General features: G+C 48.7%; 1 protein-coding gene and 1 pseudogene across 1 annotated transcript in view; one reads left to right on the forward strand and one right to left on the reverse strand.

Moving 5' to 3' along the window:
- Positions 1 to 22,092, reverse strand: part of LOC149326439 (uncharacterized) — a 448,784-nt gene that overhangs the window by 194,497 nt on the left and 232,195 nt on the right. The gene's annotated exons all lie outside the window — the stretch shown is intronic.
- LOC149326444 (cytoglobin-1-like) lies at positions 511 to 13,832 on the forward strand (annotated as a pseudogene).

Below are 22,092 nucleotides of genomic sequence, written 5' to 3' on the forward strand. Positions count from 1 at the left end.
AATTTGTACAAAACAAAAATACGGAGAAAGAAAAGTTGTGAATTCGCATTCTAGCAGAGGAATCTACCAGATGAAATTATATAATCGTGAATATAATCGAACACTGGTTTCAGGGCATATCCCTTGGCGCTTGATCCAAGAAAATCAAAATAACTGTTCTGAACGCCATCTTAGTCTTCCTTCATAGTCTTCTTTCAGTAGATCTTTATTCTTTCATCTGCCCTGTTGTCAGAAGTATTGTCGCAATTTCGCGCACCTGTAGAGAAAAGAAAGGACGATCGCGCGCCGAAAAATATCTGGTGTTATGACTACCCGCTTTTTAGGTAGGGCGAAAAATCCGCACTTTTTCTGGCGCAGAACAACAGCATGGATCTCCAAGGAGTGCGCTTTGTTTTGAAGAACACGAAGCCGCCATACGCCATTTCAACCACGTCCATCTTATCAGACAGCGCAGTCCTTACCATCGGGCGCAGCGAGCCTACATTTCTTCCTCGTGAAGCCTTCGACGAGGGAATGGGCAACATCCACCGCAAGACTGGCGAGTTGCCAGACGAGCTCACAGGCTTGACGGAAAACGAGGTGCAGCTCGTCCAGCAGACGTGGCGCAAATTCACCAGAGAGATCCCCGATTACGGCGTGCTCCTTTTCGTCTCCTTGTTCATCAGGCACCCCGAGTACATTCAACTGTTCAACCCCTTTCGCGGTAGGCCCGTCGGAGCGCTCAAGGAAGACCCAACGTTCAGGGCGCACGGGTGTGCCATCGGATACCACATCACCTCCATGGTAGAGAGCTTGCGCGACCCGGACACCTTCGAGATACTGGTGCGGCGCAACGCCACCGAGCACATGCGCCGTAAGGGGGTCAAGCCGCTCCACTTTGATGTGATGGGCGAGTTTGTGGTGGATACGATGCAGGCCAGAGATGAACGGCACATGACGCCAGCTGACGTCGAGGCCTGGCGGAAGTTCTTCGCAGTGAATAACCCATTTGGGCCCGCTTAGCTTCCAGCCTGCGCTGCTCCTTCAGCTGAACGGAGCCGACATTTTCTGACGCGAATGCGCTATGGCAGAGGTATATAGTGGAAAGAACAACAGATTAGAACTCGTATAATTTATTCAAGGATCATGTAGGCTGTACTATATGGCTTGCCTGCCGCTGCAGATAAAAACATTGACCAGTGCTGACGGGCAAGTAAAGTCTGAAAGAAGCAGTATCATCTAGAAATTGGATTGTAGGAGCCATGTCAACTGCACTCGCACTAGAAGGAATTTTGTTACTCAGAGTAACTTGTAACAAATGGTCCCTAAGCGTACAGAATAAGCACACCAAAGATCTACCTAAGACCTCCGATTTGTGAAACCAGGATACTCAGAAGTAACGACACTTGGCTGCAGAGTGAAAACGCTATTAAGTTCCCTCGGCCATTTCTGCGCATCACAGATTACAAAAAAATAACAAGGAAGGCCTAGAAGTCATTTTACGATTCCATGAATTCATTCACGAATGTTTTTCGGTATGCTTCGGCGAGAAAGATTTGAACAAGACCGAGTGGCTCAACAGCCTTGTAAATGTATGTGGACTTTTAATTATATGAATCAATTTTCGATGGCGAAGAAAGAAATTAGCAGCCGGTTTAGCACGGCGGCCCAGCATCGTGCAGTATAACTGCTTACGGTTGGCAATTAAGGTCCTTAAGTGCTAAAAGTTAATAACCATAGCCTTTACCTTGAAGACCTTTTTCCCGAATGGATTTACAGTGAAGACCTTCCCCTTGAAGCTCTTTAAGATCTTTAAAGCCTTCGACCAAAAGCCTGTCCCACAAATGCGCCTGCCCTGAAGGCAAATATTTACATTCAAGATCTTCACCCAGATGGTTTGCTGGAAGGTGTACACACCTGGCAGGTTGCCCACAATCCGGCTCGTACGCCAGAAATCGCGGCTAGCAGGCTGCCGCACTAAAATGTTTGCTCTTTTAAGGAAAAAGCCTTTAATGTCTCATCGTTGTAAGCAGCAGTTGTCGACAGAAATGTCACGCTTTTCAGTTGGTCGAAACGGTCGTGACGTCACAGTGCGCCAATTTCAAACGGGGCCAATTGTATTTTGGCTAGAAACCATGCAACCAATTGAAGGGATCATATAGTGATGCTCCAAGTAAGTGGTACTGAGCTTAGGTAACTGCTTAATTACCCAAATAGCCTAAATAACTTTTGTAGTCAGGCGATATAAATAAATAAAACCGAGTAAGAAATTGGTCGAGCTCGGGAATCGAACCCCGGTCTTCGGAGTGCGAGACGAGCATGCTATCCACTCCGCCATGCCAGCTCGATGGTTTGGAATGAACAAAGGCGCGTCTAGTGAATACGGTGTCTTCGCTCACTGCCATCCTCCTCCCTTCCCTTCCAGCGAGGGTTAGCTGTCCACCGAGATATGAGAGAGAAATACATTTCCTTTCATCAAAAACCAAGTTATCGACGAGCGAGGCGTAGAACCGAATGGGCGATGGCGTTCTATGGACTCCCTGGCAGCGTTGCAAGACGCTCTCGCGTTCACTCTTAAGCTTATCATCTTAGCCACACATCAGTGACCGCACTTTAGGTCAAAAAAGTGCACCCCCCCACCCCCTGAATTTTGACGGGTCTCCACCGAGATATGTGAGACAGTTACTGCGTAATTTTCTTTCCTCAAATACAATATTCATTTTCTTCATTACGGGCCATCTTTGTCATTCTTCTTTCACTCACTCCTCCCTTCCTCTACGGTGCGGTTCAGGTGTCCACCGAGATGACAGAGAATTACTGCGCCATTTCCTTTCCTGAAAAACCGTTGCGTTCAAACGGCAAGGCATCGCGCCTAACGGGTGGTGGCGTTCCGTGGACTCCCTGGCAGCGCTACACCACGCTTTCGCGTTCCACTCCTAAAGGCGAAGCTTAAGCGTCATTAATTAGCAGTTAATTAGTATTCAGGCATTAATCAGTAATTAACCATTAATTAGTGATTTGTCATCACTAAGTAATTAGTACTCAATTACATGTGACGCCACCAGTGCCACAGAAGCAGTGAAAGTGGTGCGTAAGACGCTTTCGCCTCTACGCACTTTAGACAGTCAAAGTGCCCCCTGAATTTTTCACCATTTCCATGATAGAGCTTACCCTCCCCCCCCTCGCCTCTCAGCCCCTCAGCCGACCAATGCTGTATATCGTATAATTCTACAAAGCTCGCGCGACGTAAATAAGAGGTGTTTACGACCTTGGCCTAAAGGCCCATTTGGATAATATGTTCATTTCCAGGCCTGCTGTGTCGTGAGTGTTGGCTTTCATCAAACTAAGGTGTCTCTGTCTATTACAGTGCAAAATTGTATAAAACGTTCAGTTCACCGTGATGCCTCATTCAGGCATCGGCTGCACGCCTTCCAGCCACTGTTTTTAGTGAAGCCAATACCAGCCGTTGTGCCTTGAGTGGATGGGCAAACCGTTACAATCCCTGAACGCGCCGTATCCTCTCACTTGCCACGTCGATGGACGTCGGCTTTTGTGCCGATTGCACATATAATGCTTTATATTGCAATATAAGGCAAAACTATTGCGCTGAAAACAAATATCGTCGAGCCGGTACCAGAACGCAGCCCATGGGTCGCAAGCCGGGTGCGCTAACCCTGTGCCACCCCACGAACTTTCATTCAGTCCTTTAGCAGAGGGGTTCACTGCAGCCAGCTGATATCGTATCATGTTATCGTGTCGTGTTATCGTATCGTATCGTGATATCGATATCGTGTCACGTTGTAGTGAAAGCATTCCAGCGGTCAGGAAGACACCAACAAGACTTGCAAACGAAGCTCTTTATTTGGGCTGACTTGCGCCCGCAAAAGAACTGAATCACTCGGCGGCGGCGTAAGCAACAAACGTGCTCGTCAGTCGTCGAACTACGAATTTCCGCTGCTCGCGGCATCCTTCAATTTAAAGCCGGCAAGGAAACTTCGAGATAACAGGTCTAGATCATCTAGAGTAATCTGGAAACACGTAGATGCACCTCGGCATGGCTGTGATCAACCGAGATTATTCCGGTGGCTTCTCGCGTCACGAACAAAAATGATAACACCCCTTTCCTGCGGCCTTGCGCTAACGAACGGGCACTGCAATGACACGTGGCATTACACCCTTCCAAAAGAAGGACCGTCTCGATGCTTTAAAATGAAAACACGGAAAATGCAAACTTCGAGTCCTTTAGCGTTCATAATATGGCTTCAGGCGTACGACATGTACTACGACTTCAGGGCATGTGCGGCGTCACTGAGATGCTGCCGTGCCGTCGGGGATGACTTCACAGTCGAGGTCACCGATGCGACGGAGAACCCTGTACGGGCCAAAGTAGCGTCGCAGCAACTTTTCACTCAAACCACGGCGGCGAAATGGCGTCCATATCCAAACACGATCACATGGCTTGCAACGCGTGTCTCGTCGGCACAAATTGTAGCGTCGGGCGTCGGTGTGCTGCTGGTCTTGAATGCGAAGCCGTGCAAGTCTTCGGGCATCCTCGGCGCGATGAAGGTAGGCGGCGACGTCGAGGTTCTGTTAGTCGGAAACGTGCGGGAGCATTGCGTCGAGTGTTGTCGTGGGCTTCCTGCCGTATACCAGCTGGAATGGGGTAAACCTGGTTGTCTCCTGGACGGCAGATTTATAGGCGAAGATCACGTAGGGCAGAATGGAGTCCCACGTCTTGTGTTCGGCGTCGATGTACATGAAAAGCATGTCTGCGATGGTCTTGTTCAGACGCTCTGTGAGTCCGTTGGTTTGTGGATGATAGGCAGTTGTCCTCGGATGGCTTGTCTGGCTGTAGTTTAAAATGGCTTGCGTCAGATCCGCTGTAAATGCCGTTCCTCTGTTTGTGACGAGCACTTCGGGGGCGCCGTGTCGCAGGACATTTTGTTCGACAAAAAATTTTGCGACTTCTGTTGCGGTACCATTAGGCAGCGCTTTTTCTTCGGCTTATCGGGTCATGTAGTCGGTGGCCACGATGATCCACTTGTTACCTGATGATGAAGTCGGAAAGGCGCCGAGGAGGTCCATTCCTATTTGCTGAAAGGCATAGTTAGAGGTTGTTTGGGGTTCTGGGATCCGGCTGGTCTAATCGGAGGCGTTTGCGTTGCTGACACTCACGGCACATTTCACATAATAGGAAACGTCGGCAGCTAGACGCGGTCAATAGTACTTCTCCTGGATGTAGTGCAACGTGCGAGCAATCCCGAGATGCCCTGCAGTCGGCTCATCATGACATGCCTGCATAATTTCTTACCTGAGATTTTTGGGCACCACAAGAAGATCCACTGTCCTTTTGGGCGCAAAGTCCTTCAGGAGGACATTGTTGTGAGAGTCGAAGGATGACAGTTGGCGTTTGAACACTCGGGGAGGCGATGCGGTCTTTCCTCTCAAATAATCAAGTAGGCTTTGCAGCTCAGGATCCGAGCGCTGATGCTCCGCGAAACTGCTGGCGCTTAGCGGTCCTAGAAAAGCGTCGTCGTCTTCCATTTCCGGTTCTGCGTCTACGGGGGCTCGCGATAGGCAGTCTGCGTCGGAATGCTTGCGGGTAGATTTGTAGACTACAGTTATGTCGAATTCTTGAAGGCGCAGGCTCCAACGAGCAAGGCGGCCGGAAGGATCTTTCAAATTGGCTAGCCAGCCCAGAGCATGGTGATCGCTCATAACCTTGAATGGTCGTCCGTACAGGTAGGGGCGAAATTTCGACGTGGCGCAAATAATGGCGAGACATTCTTTCTCGCTGGTCGAATAGTTGGCCTCGGCTTTCGACAGTGAACGGCTAGCGTACGCGATAACTTTCTCATGTCTTCCATTTTTCTGAACGAGGACCGCTCCTAAGCCTACACTGCTTGCATCGGTATGGTTTTCGGTTTCGGCGTTTTCATCAAAGTTCCCGAGCACAGGAAGGGGCTGTAAGCAGCGCTTCAGCTCTTTGAAAGCTTCCGCTTGCGGCGTTTTCCATTTATAAGGCACGTCAGTCTTGGTAAGTTGGGTCAAAGGTTCAGCGATGCGCGAAAAGTTCTTCACGAATCGCCGGTAATAAGCGTAGAATCCAAAGAATCTGCGTATAGCTTTCTTGTTATTAGGCTGTGGAAACTGTGCGATCGCAGCCGTCTTCTGAGGGTCTGGGAGAACTCCATCCTTGCTTATGACGCGACCAAGCAACAGCAGCTCCTCGTAGGCGAAGTGGCACTTCTCTGGTTTCAGTGTTAGTCCTGAAGACTTGATTGTTTCTAGCACTATCTGAAACCTTCTGAGATGGTCTTCAAACCTTGAGAAGAAGACAACAACGTCATCTAAGTAGACTAGACAAATTTGCCTCTTCAAGCCTGCGAGCACCGTATCCATTACTCGCTGGAACGTCTCTGGGGCAGAGCAGAGGCCGAATGGCATCACCTTGAACTCAAAAAGTCCGTCTGTAGTGATGAACGCAGTCTTTTCGCGATCTCTTTCGTCGACTTCAATTTGCCAGTAGCCGCTCATCAGGTTCATCGATGAGAAGTACTTAGCGTTGCATAGCCGACCCAGTGTGTCGTCGATGCGGGGGAGGGGGTAGAAATCCTTCTTAGTAATGCTGTTCAGGCGGCGGTAATCGACGCAGAAGCGTAGGGTGCCGTGTTTCTTTTTCGCTAGGACAACTGGTGCTGCCCAGGGGCTCCTCGATGGCTGGATGACGTCGTCACGAAGCATTTCCTCAACTTGCTTGCGGATAGCTTGGCGTTCTAGCGGCTATACGCGGTTGGGGCTCTGTCGCAGTGGTCGGGCGTGTTCGTCTGTGACAATGCGGTGCCTGGCAAGCCGGGTTCGTCGCACATTCAATGCTGATGAGAAGCAATCACTGTACTTTTGAAGAAGACTACGTACTTGGTCTTGTCTGCTCCGTGGTAATGCTGGGTTGACATCAAACGTTGGTTGATGCCCTTGGTCAGATGGTTCTACGGGTTGGTCGGGTAAGGCAGATATGCCTCTGATGTCTGCCAGTTCGTCGAGGAAAGCGATCTTGGTACCTTTGTTTACATGCCGGTATTCTTCGGTGAAGTTGGTTAGCAAAACCTGGGCTAGGCCATTTCGGATTTGGGCGACTCCCCTTGCGACGCCCAGTCCTCGATCCAGGAGTTGCTGGGTGTTCCCCTCGATGACGCCTTCGCAAGTTTCGATGTCTCCTGTACCTATGCAGGCACGGACACTCGATCGGGGCGGCCCGCTCAATGCTTCGTCGAGGACGTTTAAGGCAACGTGATGAGTTGAGCTCGTCGCAGCAAGTATGGGTTTGTCCGTGGAAAGCTTGATCGACTTAGATCGAAGGTCGATGATCGCCTGATGTTCATTCAGGAAGTCCATTCCCAAAATCACGTCTCGCGAGCATTGCTGTAGGACCAGGAAGGTTGTAGCATAGGTTCTCCCGTTTACAGTGACTCTTGCGGTGCAACTTCCTGACGGCGTAATCAGTTTGCCACCTGCGGTGCGGATCATCGGGCCATCCCAAGTTGTTACTTTCCTTAGTCGGACAGCGAGTGGGCCACTCATGAAAGAGTAGTCAGCTCCCGTGTCGACCAAGGCAGTAACCGCGTGACCGTCAACTGTAACTTCAAGGTCACTTATTCGTGTTCTCGTATTGTACGTTGTCTTCGGTGTCCGATATCGGCTTCGTCGAGTACTGAGGCTGCGGTGGGCGTACTCCGACGTTGCTTTACTGGACAGCGGTAAAAGTTTCAAGTCTGGCCGCGTCGCCGTCGTCGTTGTCGGTGTTTTCGTCGGTGTTGTCGTCGGTGTTGTCGTCGGCGTTGTCGTCGTAGTCGTAGTTGAGGCATGGACTTGGATTTTCGTCGATGGAGGATCTTCGTGCTTGCGCTCGGAAGCAACCTCACCTCCAGATGCTGCTTTACTCAGTTTAACCTTCGGCGGCTAGGGGAGCGTCAACGCACTGCGTAGCGTCGGCTAGGAGATACATAGCGCGGTGACGATGGCGACGGGGAACGTGATAGGCGGCTGGGCGGTGAGCATTCCTCCCGATGCAAAACTCGATTTCGGCTGGTCGCTGGCTGGGTAGGGGTCGTGGGGCGTCGTAAGAAAACCCACGGATGCCCATTCTCCTGTATGGGCAGTACGCGAGAATGTGACCGGCTTCGGCGCAGTGGAAGCATAGTGGGCGGCGCTGGTCGGGAGTTCTCCACTCGTCGCATTTCCTCGGCTGCACGCGTCGCTCGTAGGACGGGCTGGTTGGGGCGAGTGGGCGGCGGTACAACGCAGCTGGCTGAGGGCGATAGGGGCTTTGGTCCCGTCGTCGAGGGGCAGGACGGCGCACAGCTGCGGCGTAAGACATGGCTGGGGGCTGCAGAGGCTGCGTGGGTGTCGGCGTCACACCCAAGGCCTGTTGAACCTCATCCCGGACGACGTCAGTGAGCGATGAAAGCTGCGGCTGCGTTCCCGTTGGCATCAATCGTCGGAGCTCTTCTCGCACAACATGACGGATAACCTCCCGCAGGTTATCGTTGTTAGCGGTGTCCATGCAGCTTGCTGACAAAAAGCGCTACTGGCGTTCATACTGGCGGGCTCTGGCATCAAGAGTTTTTTCCATGATGGATGCCTCTTCGACGAATTCCGCGACGGTTTTGGGTTGGTTCCGTACGAGGCCCGCAAAGAGTTGCTCTTTGACTCCTCGCATAAGAAGCTTTACCTTTTCTTCTTCTTTCATGTCTGCTTCGGCACGCCGGAAGAGACGCTTCATCTCCTCAGTGTACATTGCAACGGTCTCGTTTGGATGTTGTATGCGAGACTGTAGTAGCAGCTGGGCTCTCTCCTGTCGCACGACGTTCGTGAACATCTTCAGAAGCTGCTCTTTGAAGGTTTCCCAGTTCGTGAGGCTAGCTTCCTCATTCTGAAACCAGATTCTTGCTGGTCCCTCCAAGGCGAAGAAGACGTACCTAAGTTTCGTAGCATCATCCCAGTTGTTGAAGACAGCCACACGGTCGAACTGCTCCAGCTATTCTTCGGGGTCGGCGCCAGGCGAAGCGTCGAAGGTTGGTGGCACCTGGGGCTGCTGAAGATTGATTGGAGTCGTCACCTGGGGCAGGCTCATGGTGGATGTTGCTACAGGCTTTCGCTTCCGGGTAGGGTCCGGCAGAATCCCGAACTCAGGTGCGTCCCTTTGCAGTCGTCCGCTTGCACGGTGGACTGGACTCAGGTCCTGCGGTAGAGGACTCAGAGGGCTGGCGTCACGACTTGTAGGGGGTGTCGGGAACATGAAAGGCTACCCAGCACCTCCACCGGATGTCACGTTCTAGTGACAGCAGTCCAGCGGTCAGGAAGACACCAACAAGACTTGGAAACGAAGCTCTTTATTTGGGCTGACTTGCGCCCGCAAAAGAACTGAATCACTCGGCGGCGGCATAAGCAACAAACGTGCTCGTCAGTCGTCGAACTGCGAATGTCCGCTGCTCGCGGCATCCTTCAATTTAAAGCCGGCAAGGAAACTTCGAGATAACAGGTCGAGATCATCTAGAGTAATCTGGAAACACGTAGATGCACCTCGGCATGGCTGTGATCAACCGAGATTATTCCGGTCGCTTCTCGCGTCACGAACCAAAATGATTACACCCCTTTCCTGCGGCCCTGCGCAAACGAACGGGCACTGCAAGGATACGTGGCAATAGGTTCATTTTCTGGCCTGCTGTGTCGTGAGTGTTGGCTTTCATCGAACTAAGGTGTCTCTGTCTATTACAGTGCAAAAGTGTATAAAACGTTCACTTCACCGGGATGAAAACCTCATTGAGGCATCGACTGCACGCCTACCAGCCACTGTTTTTAGTGAAGCCACTACCAGCCGTCGTGCCTTGAGCGGATGCGCAAACCGTTGCGATCCTTGAACGCGCCGTATCCTCTCATTTGCCACGTCGTTGGACGTCGGCTTTTGTGCCCTATTGCACATATAATGCTTTCGCAATATAAAGGAAAACTATTGCGCTGAAAACAAATATCGTCGAGCGGGTACCAGAACGCTGCCCATGGGTCGCAAGCCGGGTGCGCTAACCCTCTGCCACCAACGAACTTTCATTCAGTCCATTAGTTGAGGGGTTCACTGCAGCCAGCTGGTATCGTATATCAACGCTATCAGATTACACTCTTAAGGCTACTCAAGTCTCCTTCAAGTAACAGCGCAAGAACAAAGGCGGGACGCATCGGACTAGAACACACCACGAGCGCTCGTTGTGTGTTCAAGTTCTATATGTCCCGAATTTGTTTTTGCGCTGTTACTTGACGATGAATAACCAACAAGCCCAAGCTGCTGCTTTGCTTGTCTCCTGATGATTTTTTTTCTGTTTACGGCACTAGCTCACCGAATTCACTTATTGAGTAGCACGCCGGAGTGAATTTCATCCGCTAACGGGTCTGCTGTATTTTATGCTTGTTAAGGTTACCTCGTCTGTCTGGAAGCAATCGTGTAATCATCTTTGTGATAGCTTTGCTTCGTTTGTCGGCAAAATGATATGTTTTCTCTTTAACAACCCTTGCTTGTTTTAGTTACGTTTTTATTTATGGTAGAGGCCCGTGTGCCGTGCGATGGCAGTGCACGTTAAAGAACGCCAGGTGGTCGATAATTCCGGAGGCTTTCACTACGACGTCCGAAAGCCTGGGTCACTTAGGGACGTTAAAACCCATAAACTAAATTAAACTAAACATTTTGTTCATACTGTCCTACTTCTGAGTGTATGTTTTGTTTTCGGGAGTATTGCGATAGCATTGCATGTCCCATTAGCACCAAAGCTGGCGTCTGCCGCTGTGCGTTGCACGAATTGCCGCGCGCTCTTCCGGACAAAACTAGGACGATGCCCAACGGCGGTGTGCGATGTCAGAAGATATGTAAGCGAGCATGCAAAATCATGAACGATGAAGCGCAACCTGTTGTTACCTGTGATGTTCATAACTCGTAGTTATTCATCACTCAGAGTCATTGTGAAACGTATCACTACTCAGCACTTTACAAGACCTTCTTTGAAAGGCTGTGCGCTATATAGACGTTCACAGGAAAAAAAAAACTAGAGATGAGCGGACAGAAACGCGCTTCTGTCTTGTCGTCTCTACTTTTTCCTCTGAACGTCTACTTAGCGCACACCCTTTCGAAAAAGATCGCTTACTCAATAGCACGTCAAAAGTTTTACTTGCGCACATATCGTCTGCTACGGGCTCTTTGCTATGTCTTCAGCCTATGCGATTCGTGTCTGTCGTATATACTTTCTTCCTGCGAACGTCTGTTTAGCGCACAGCCTTTCAAAATAGATCATGAACCAATTAGCCCGTCAGACTGTCTGACGTCAGCCCTTTACAAGTAATGTAATTTATCCATAGATTTTGTACAATGCATGCGTAGTCATGACGCCTAGTCAGTCATTCCTCAAGGTAAATAATGGTTCCGCAACATAGCACGACTTAGCGGTTTCCATTTGCGACGTAGCATGAATCAGACCTTGCAGGTAGCGCAGTCAGTCATGACGCATCACTCAGCAGCATTACTCAGCACTCTGCAAGTGACACAATGTACCGTGTATATAGTTGTACAAACAGTATGCATTTTTCTGCTTTGTAGGCATAGTCACAACTAATGATCATTCAGAAATGTACTTTGCATGTTAGGGGTACAGAGTTTATTTAAAACTTTAGAAACATAATGCAGGGTGATGCCTTATACTCACCGTTATGACTCTTAGTCATGGTGACACGTAGCAAAACTCAGCATTTTAATGCTTTCGCATTTTGAAACGTAAGCAGTCTTAAGGGCCTCGGCCAAATTTTTTTACTACTCAAGGGTGCTTTTTCTTTGCACGTGTTTTACCTGCCTCCACGTGGTCGTGACGTACCCAGTTTCCGGTGGTTGACTGTATTTATTCCTTCGGATTTTTTATTAAACCCTAACTTGCGAGTAACCGCTTGTGGTTCATGCTTTCTCGTGTGTGCTTCGTCTAGTTTTCTATGATTTATGGAGTGCTAAGGTTTTATTGCTAAGATTTTTTTTATTTCCATCTCTTTCACGTGACATAACTTCTATCTGATGAAGGCACAGTATCCCTAGTTTTTTATATCGTTTTGTCCCAACCGCTTTCTCTCTGTTTATTTCCTTTTCCACCAGCACCGCCTTCAAGAAGATAGTTAGCATTTGCCTGCGGTTTGTTTCTTTTGCACTCTGTTGCCCGTGGAGCGTTTTGATCATGAATTATGTCGTGAAATTTTTGTTTTTTTTTCTTGTTGCACAACAACCGCGGATGTTACCATAAGATAAAAACATTGATAAAATGCGAATTCTGTCGGAAAAAAAAAACATGCGGTTCAAGAAATGGAACTTCCAGGAATTCTCTCCAGTTACCACTATTTACTTTGGGGGAAATAAGGGATGTAAACTGCGCTGAAGGTTTCTCGTCCATTAATCACCATTTCGCATTGAGTTGTGGTCCACCAGTAGCGCCGATCATACTCTCTAGGCCTGTGTAATATGAAAATGAGTTAAAATAGTCAAGCTGACAGTAGACTGGCTGGCTTAACTAAAACAGCGTTCGGCTATTCAAATCTTGGCCAGAGCTACGAAGGGCCCTGCTTGCGCTTTATTTCTGTGTAAGCAGCACTCAACAAATCTCTTGTACGGCGTTGAGCGCTACAGTTTTCGCTTTGGGTATGCTTTGATACCACTTTCCCTACCGTCGTTGTTTCTCTAAAGCCGCTGCCGTCGTTAATCGGTGAAGCCCTGAACGGAATTAGGCCCGGTGCACATCTATATCGTTTGTCGAAAGTATTCGGCGCAATTGATTTTATTCTTGGCCTTACAATGTGGGCTCGTAAGCATAGCTAGCATTAAAAAAACTGTTGAAGGTGGTAGGAACTGACGTCGCGCGTAAAACTCTTGCTACTGTGCGATGTCAGTGCACGTTAAAGAACCCCAGGTGGCCGAAATTTCCGGAGCCCTTCACTACGGCGTCTCTCATAGCCTGAGTCGCTTTGGGACGTTAAACCCCATAAACAAACCAACCTTGTTACTTGTAAGGACGCTACAAGAGCCCCACAGCGCAGCTTTGAAGAAAACACTTTGGACTGTTTGCTTTTGACAAAGGCTGTTCATAGACACCTGCTGCTGTGGCTATGGTGCTATGACTCTCGGTTGCTCCGCCCTGATTCGTTGGTTTAAATCTAGGCTGAGAGGGCCGCACATTGATAAAGGCGATACGCAAAAAGGTCGCATGTTCTTAGCGAAGTGCGCCCGTGATCAATACCTCTCTGCGTTTGAAATCAATCGGTACCGTTTTCCTACGTCGCCCCTCATTGCCAATGTGCGGCTTCACGATCGTTATGCCAGAATACCATACCGTTTTACATTGGCTGATGCTGCCTCTTCCGCGCCGATTTTTGCGCAGTGCATGGTGGCCATAGTCCAGGACGTGTACGAATAAGCGGCCGCGGAACGCGCCGAGAGGGCCTCGACTGCTTCTGCGGCATCGGACTATTACAGCCGCGCCTCATCCTTGAAGAGCGAGACGATGCAGGCGTCGACGCCCTTGGTTACCGCCGCGGTCATCATTGGGGGCGGCAGTGATCGCTCAAAGGCACCGGCTGATGAAGCGGCGGCTCCAAAGAGACCGCCGCGCATTATCCGCAAGCAAACCGCCGGCCCTTCCGAGGCCAGGCCGAGAAGCGGCGAGCAGAATGCGGACGCCGACGCTGCGTCGCGGCAGGACAGGGGCGCAGCCAAGAAGAAGAGCGCCAAAGAGAACACGGGGAAGAGCAAAAGAGAAGGGCCCCGCAAGCAAAAGCCCTGAATAAGAAAGCACGGGGACCCTCGCACGACATGGGCTTTAATCACGTCGAAGTGGCACTCGTAGACGCTTAGCGCAGATCTTTGGGATGTGGTGATTTTGCTACGCTGACGTTATTGGATAGACGCATGCATTCCTATTTGAGGCTTCTGCGTAATTTGTTTGCCCATGCCATAACATAGATTTTCTGTTCAAAGTTTCGCCCTGAATTCGAGCTGATCTAAATTTTTTTTTCACCGACATTTTTTTTTTTCGTGAAAGCAAGCGTGCATCGTTTGTTCGAGATAAATCATACATGCTTACGGCTTCCGGACTTCTCCCCGCTTGGAGTGCGTTTAGTGACAATTTCCGCTATCATGCCGGGAATAATTAATTGAATTTTCAAACTTTCCTGCTCATGCGCTGGGCCCTCAGAAATTTGATGCACTGGACTACGCTCCTTTTGAGACGCAAGATTCACAGCCACTCAACAGCCACAGTCGTTGGTTCCTGGCTGCAGTGAGGAAATCCCTCAACGCTCTTTTATGGGACACGTAGATTATATTAGGCGCAGAGCTACCTCATACTTTTTTTGTTGCTGTTGTTGTTGAGGCTTCACTCAGAAACCGGCTTGCTGACATGAACCGCAACAGAGCGAGTGCTTAAGACCTCGTTAGGAGGAAGTTAAGAATTTGGCTACTAAATCATCATCACTCATCTCATCCCTGAAGCGTCTTTAAATTCGTGAATTAGTAATGAAGCCTAAATGAGCTGGGAAGAATTGCACCTAAATCATTATTAGCGACAACAATGCCAATGCAGATACAGCACTTCAGCGCAGAAAAAAATATCAGGTTGCCGTGACTAGGTCGTAAACACGGAGGGTCGTTAATGACCAACCATCTCACCGCAAATTTAATGCTAAAAGGCAGGTCGCTCTTTCCAACTCACTAGTAGAAATTCGATACAGAAGCTACCTGCACGACAGGCACCTTGGTGACTTTTTCATATTATAATCGGGTCTCAGAGGGTACTGGTAATCATGCCAGTGGGTCAAATTTAAGTTCCTTAAAAGGAGCGTTTCCGCGACTTCAAGATCGGCAGCGTACAGTCACCAAATCTCCTCTTATTTCACTGCAGGTCAAATTGTCGGTTTCTGTTCTAGAGGGCCAGAAACATCCTGACCCTGATTGTCATAGCAGTGAGTTTTATATGTCGTATTTTGCCTTGCCTGGCACATGCGTTGTTGGAAATTTCCGATGCTGCTTATGACGTGGGCTTTCTACCTCCTACATTAAATGCTGGTCGCACCATACTGAACCCACAAAAGCACACCTCCAGATCAGTTGCAAACTGTTGAACGGCATCGTACGATATGCTTATTGAACGTTGACTGCAGCATGTTTTTGAAGTTTCTTCTCGTCTGCAGCTAGTGGCTATAGTTTTGGTAAGATCGCACCAAGTGTGCAGAAGCAAAGTCCAGTCCGCAGTATCCAAGCACATATTCATCTCACAAGTTCGGTGTTGGAGAGAGTATACTACGCTGTTGACTGAATTTGCCACGGCCTGACGGTTGCACTGGGACCGGCGTCTGAACGTGGACAGTGTGTTTGAGGATTTCAAAAAAGTCTTTTACACCGTGAGACAACGTTTATTAAATAAAAAAGTGGCCGTTTTCAACATTAAACCCTCAAGTGATGTCATGGGCAACGGATTACCTTTAGTTATGGCCGCAGTTTGTGGTTGTAAGTGGCGCTCAGCATGAAGAGGGTGCAAGCTGTCCCGGTGTTTCTGAGAGCACCGTGTTAGGGCCAGTTTTGTTCTTCTCTATGTGAATGACATTAATGGTGGAATAGGGTCGTCTCAAATGCGGTTATTTTCGGATGACTTCGTTCTTTATAGAGTTCTCATCTGTGATCGCAGCGTTGAAATGTTTGGGAAGACGTGAACAGAATCTTTGAGTAGTGCATTAATTGGAACATGAATTTTAATTTTTTCAAAACAGTTATGCGAACTTTACAGGAAACTAGGACGACGAAGAAGACAAAAATTTTATTTCAGCAGAACGGGAGTATTTGGTGAGATACCGGAGGCAAAAGACGCCCACGTGACGCCTGACATGGCCTCGTGACTGTCTTGTTGAGCCGGGGGGCGTTGCGGAACGCACGCCTGAGCGCTGCCCGAGGAAGCAGTCCGAACACCGTGTTCCCAGGTTATGAAAGAAGCCCTCCTTTATTATCGCGCTCAGCTTTTATACAGTAGTGTCACGTGACCGCAGATCCACTATTGCAGCCGCAGCTGCCGATGCCTGCTCACGTCACGCGTCTAGCATGGACCAAAGATCCCAGCACTGTAACCGTCGCATACGCTGCACGCAATGAACAGTTCCATATTGCGCTGGAAAGAAGTCCCGAAATGTACGTGTTGCATAAGTGTCACGGTATAAACACGGCATGATATAACAAATACATGACAATAGACATAGAGTATAGACATAGAGACACAGCCAGATGCGCAGCCAGACAAAGCTACTACTTCGCACAAAGAAATAAACAAAACAAGTGATTCAAATCAAGCAAAAAAAATACCTAGAACAAATACAGCCGAGAAGTAACAGTACAATCGCAAATGTTCTTCACCGGCACACAGCGGCAAAAGCAAACCAAACAAGAAGTGTTCATAGTGTGACACCACGCTTAGTGTACAGTTGAAAGCGGGAGCGCAGTTATAATTTAACACTTGCAAAAATAGCCAACTCATTTTCATAGCTTTTTTTTAGTACTTATTTTGAGTTTCTTTTCATGTCTCGCTACCTCGACAACACTGCCACGATGTATTTGGAAAATATATTGCGGACATGCACTCCTAAGTTAGGAAGAATACTGCGTTGAAACTGTTGTTTTAATTTAAGCATTTGGCGTTTACGTCACCCCTAATTTGAAGTGGCGCCATGAGGTTGATTATGTCGCTTCTGAAGCGCATAAAACAGCGGGATTTCAACGTCGAAATGCGAGCAATTTTGCATTGCCTTGTCGGGATATTCCAAACAATACTTATGTCAAGTAGATTCTGGAGTACACTTGTACAAATTCGGATCCATCTTCCGCTCGAGATAAATGTAATTTGTAGAGGGTAGAGAACCCTCCCTCTTGTTTTATTTTTTCTGGCACACGCGGGGCTCGGTACAGTGCATCGCGTGAGAAAAAAGCACTCAGCACGGAATTGCTCTAGGCAGCATGTCCTGTAATACTAGACGCTTGCGTGATTCGGTAAAACAACCAACGTGTACCTGTCGGGCTTCACAACAGTTTTTTACCATGAGACTAAAAAAAAGATAGCTTCGAAAGGACGTTGCATACTTTGTCATATTCTTCGTAAAAGTATTTACTGGCCGCCGTGGTGGTCCTGAGGTTATGGAACTCGGCTGCTGACCCGAAAGACGCGGGCTCGATCCCAGCCGTGGCGGTCAAATTTCGGTGGAGGCGAAATTCTAGAGGCCCGTAAACTGTGTGAAGATGGAACCATGTTGTTTGGCTTAGTTTGGTTTATTGGGGTTTAACGTCCCAAAGTAACTGAGGCTATGAGGGACGCCGTAGTGAAGGGCTCCGGAAATTTCGACCACCTGCGGTTCTTTAACGTGCACTGACATCGTACAGTACACGGGCCTCTAGAATTTCGCCTTCATCGAAATTCAGCAGCCGCGGCCGGGATCGAACCCGCGTCTTTCGGGTCAGCAACCGAGCGCCGTAACCACTGAGCCACTGCTCACTGAGCCATGTTGTGTCACTGAGATATGTCGTGTCGTGGAGGAAGTTCTGATGATGGAGGCGGGACGTATCGTTGCGTCGAGTTTTGAGATAGCTGCGATGGCACCCTCCTCCCCTTCTCCGCGGAAGAAAAAAATTGCCGACGATTACGTTATATACTAATGCGAAATTTGAGCGCAGCTCATCAGCTGTTTCAGCTCTTCGATAGGCTGAGGCAAAGAATTCGAGCAGGACATGTGTGTACAATTACAGACAACCTTTATTTTTCACACATATTCCCTTTTCAAGAAACACTCCACTAGCAAAAAGTTCTTCATTGTCATGAAGAAAGCTTTGTGAACGGAGAAATAGATGGATATATGCTCGACTTGCTGCACCAATACCTGGTTCTCAAAGACGAGGTCTGCGCAAGTATTTCACGGGGTTGTCACAGCTGTGGGATCCTTTACGAGCGAGAGGAACTGGATGTTCTCCCGTATGTGTGTTAGAAAATTCCCGCTTGCTTGCCTTTATATCTACATTAAAGTCTCCACCTACCCCGTCACCCTGGCAGGTGGCAGCGTTTCTGGCACACGGGTGCCAATGTCAAAGCATACAGCGCACATCTGTCACTGCCGCCACGTCGCTTTAAGCAAGAATGAGGTGTCCACTACTCCAAGAGGGCAGTTATGCGCCTTTACTATGGTTCAGGTGTCCACCGAGATGTGTGAGACAGATACTGCGCATTTCCTTTCCTAAAGAAAAATATGGAACACACTTTGGAAATTCTAAAGTGTGCTTGGCGAAAGCCTTGTGGTCAACCCAGTGCCGCTTCCCCGAACTGCTCGGCGCGGAATCGCTGGGCCGCTTTGGAGCCATGCGCCTCACTCACTCGACTGCAACGAGACGTCTGGCGAAGGAGCGGCGGTGTAGCTGCCACCACCGTCGCGCATGTTCTCGTTCTATCGCTACTCTGTGACGCCACAGTTGCTATACACAGCTGCGCCCCCCATCGGCACACCAGTTGCTATGAAGGGGAGGTGGTTGCACTTTTACACTCTCATTTCAAGCTCCTCCTCTATTACTTACGCAGCTTGGAGGGTGTCCACTGCTGGTTACAATGGACAACGGCGAGGGCGACGCCGCGAAACGCAAGAACGGACGCCTAAGAGCTGCGCTGTAAAAAAATTGGAGGGGACACTCAAGCTCCACCTTGAGGGTGTAACGTGATAGCAGAATGGGTTAATTCCCATATATGCACAAGGTCATTCTCTACATTCATAGATACCTGGGAGTCCTCATACCGCTCCTGGAGCAGTGGTGCAGTGGTGGAGCACGCTTTAGATTCGGCACCTTGCGGAAACGCGTAGGACTCAAGTTACGGTCGTTGTTCTTAGGCACACTGTTCTCAACAAACCCGATGCCACAAACGCTAGCATAGCTTCCGCGCCGAACGAACGGGCTGCAAGCCGCAAGCTTTGTGGTGAACGCGCCTTGGATGTGCGCTGCGTTGTTTTCCGCTCACCGCGTGATTCTTGCGTCCCCACACAGCCCCAGTGCGCCCGAACGAGACGATCGGGGCGAACACGCGCTATCTGTTGGGGAAGTGGCGTACATTGCGAGGACGAGGAGGAAGGATTGGTTGTAGTGGGCGCCGCCTGATGGCGCTACGTGCTAGCCAAGCGATGAGGAAATTCAGCGGAAACGTACTCGATTAATTGCGCCTCTGTGATTTCCATTCTCATAATTGCTAATATACACCACAGTACACGCCTCTAAAGCACCATTCCAAGACAACACTGTATTCACTAGACGCGCCTTCGTTCAATTCAAGCCATCGTGCTGGCGGGGCGTAGAGGTTAGCGTGCTCGTCTCGCTCTCCAAAGGCCTTGGTTCGATACCCCAACTGTACCAATTTCCTACTCTTTCATTTATTATTGGTTGTGAGATTTTTTCCCCACGGCAAGGACGCCGACGCCGACTTTTCTGCGACACGGGGCCTTAAAGCTATCGCGTTGAAACTGTAGGAAACTCCGAGGCTCTGGTGAAGGGCTGTACTGCCAAGGAAGAAGTTCGGACCCTGACGTACACTAACGTCGTGCAGGGAAAAAAAGGCATTAAGCCGAGGTTGGCGTTGTTCTTCCGAACAATGAATCAATAGCGAACTAGAAGCTTTTCTGCCTTGTTTTCAATCAGTATTTCATCACCGGACTCTCACTGATAACTGATCAGTCTTCAAAAACAAGATAAACGAACTATCACACAAATTCATTCCCTGTATCAGCTTTCATGCAAACCGCCAAAAACCGTGGTTCTCACACGATCTTAAAAGATTAGAAAGGAACAAAAAACGACTTTATAATACTGTGAAATGGAATCGAAGTGCCGATGCATGGGAACGCTACTATACAGCTGAAGAAACATATTATGCTGCTGTTGGATCCGCCAAACGTGCCTTTTTTCAAAACGATCTGCCAAAAATCCTAACCAATAACCCCAAGAGGTTTTGGGAAATAATAGACCCCCAAGCAACATGAAACACACCCATTACAAACGCCGCTGGTGAGGAAGCCACTGATGATGAAGGTGCTGAAATATTTAACCGTGCTTTTGCGACCGTCTTCACAGACGAAACAAACTCATCACTACCCACTCCGCCTACTGTAACACTACCAACAATGCCACCCCTTGACATCGCAGTGCAAGGCATAACTAACCACATTGACTGAATAAAACTTTCATCAGCTGCTGGAGTGGACGAAATCAACTCCAAAATACTGAAAAACACCAAGCACATTTTAGCCATATACCTTTCATTATTGTATTCGTAATTGCTTTCAGCAGGAATGCTACCGGATGACTGGAAGGTTGGGAGGGTCATTCCGGTCCACAAATCAGGTCTAAAGCACTCTCCACTGAATTACCGCCCCATCTCCTTAACCAGTGTGCCTTGCAAAATCATGGAACATGTCATCTATTCCCATGTCATAAACTTCCTACATTCTAACAACTTTTTTCATCCAGCTCAGCACGGATTTCGTAGGGGACTTTCCTGCGAAACCCAATTGGCAATCTTCACTTTCGATCTGCATGCTAACCTCGACCGTAACCTACAGACCGATGCATTATTTTTAGTCGCGAAGACTTTTGACAAGGTACCACACCAACGCCTATTACTTAAACTATCCTTTTTAAATTTGCACCCTAATATTCTAGACTGGATGAAAGAATTCCTAGCTAACCGTTCTCAGTTTGTTTCTATTAACAATCACAACTCAAGCACTCTCCCTATAACATCCGGCGTTCCGCAGGGATCTGTGCTCGGGCCACTTTTATTCTTGATGTATATTAACGATCTCGCGCCACAAGTATCGTGTAACATTCGCATATTCGCCGACGACTGTGTAAGTTATCGTACCGTTACTAACATTTCTGATCAAGTGGCTCTTCAAAATGACCTCAACCGCGTCCATAAATGGTGTGACCTCTGGCTAATGACACTAATCGTTAAAAAATGCAAACTCGTCTCATTTCATCGTCAACGCAACCCCCTTATTTTCTCCTATACAGCTGCCAACTCATCTATAGAAAGCGTCCAATCGTTCAAGTACCTCAGTGTAACACTGTAGCAATCTTTCTTGGGGAACACACATTACCACAATCATATCATCTGCTAACATATCTCTAGGATTCCTAAAACGTCATCTTCGTCATGCACCGCAACACGTGAAACTTCTAGCTTGCAAAACCCTTATTAGACCTAAACTCGAGTACGCCAGTCCCATCTGGAATCCACACCAAATATACCTAACAAATGCACTCGAATCAGTTCAAAACCGCGCCATTCGCTTCGTGCATTCTGCATATTCATATACGACCAGCGTTTCATCTCTAAAGAATAATTCCGGTCTCGAAAGCCTTGAAACTCGCCGTCGCGTCGCCTGCATGTGTTTGATCCACAAATTTTTCCATAGCACTCTGAATCAAACAACTTACATTTCTCATCCGACCCGCATATCTCACCGCACTGCACACCCATTTCAGATCGCCCGCCCTCTATCGCGCACTGCAACTTTTTCAGGTTCCTTTTTTCCCCGCACCATTGTTGACTGCAATGTAAGGCTGAGATCTGGGCGAGTTGGTTTGCATTCATACTGGTGAACAGCGCGAAAAAGGCGGGACAACAACAAGACAAGCGCTGACAGCGCTTGTCTTGTTGTTGTCCCGCCTTTTTTGCGCTGTTCACCAGTTTGAATGCAATGCCCTCCCCGCCGATGTTGCCGCCATCACGTGCCCATCTTCATTCTTATCAGCTGTAACCACTTTTATCATACTGCAATGACATGTATTTATCATTGTTGAATATATTAACCCATCCCTTATGTAATACCCCCTGAAGGGGGTCTTTAAGGTGAATGAAGTGAAGATTATTCGTAGGGGCGCTGCATGTCCCTGGGCATCCTTACTTACTTGTTCGCATTGGAGAGCAAGTAGTTCGGGATGCAGTCGCAAATGATGCTTCGGGGCCTTCTATTACC

This window comes from Amblyomma mixtum, chromosome 10 (assembly GCF_055824585.1).
Source record: "Amblyomma mixtum isolate Tamu chromosome 10, ASM5582458v1, whole genome shotgun sequence".
NCBI lineage: Eukaryota > Metazoa > Arthropoda > Arachnida > Ixodida > Ixodidae > Amblyomma > Amblyomma mixtum.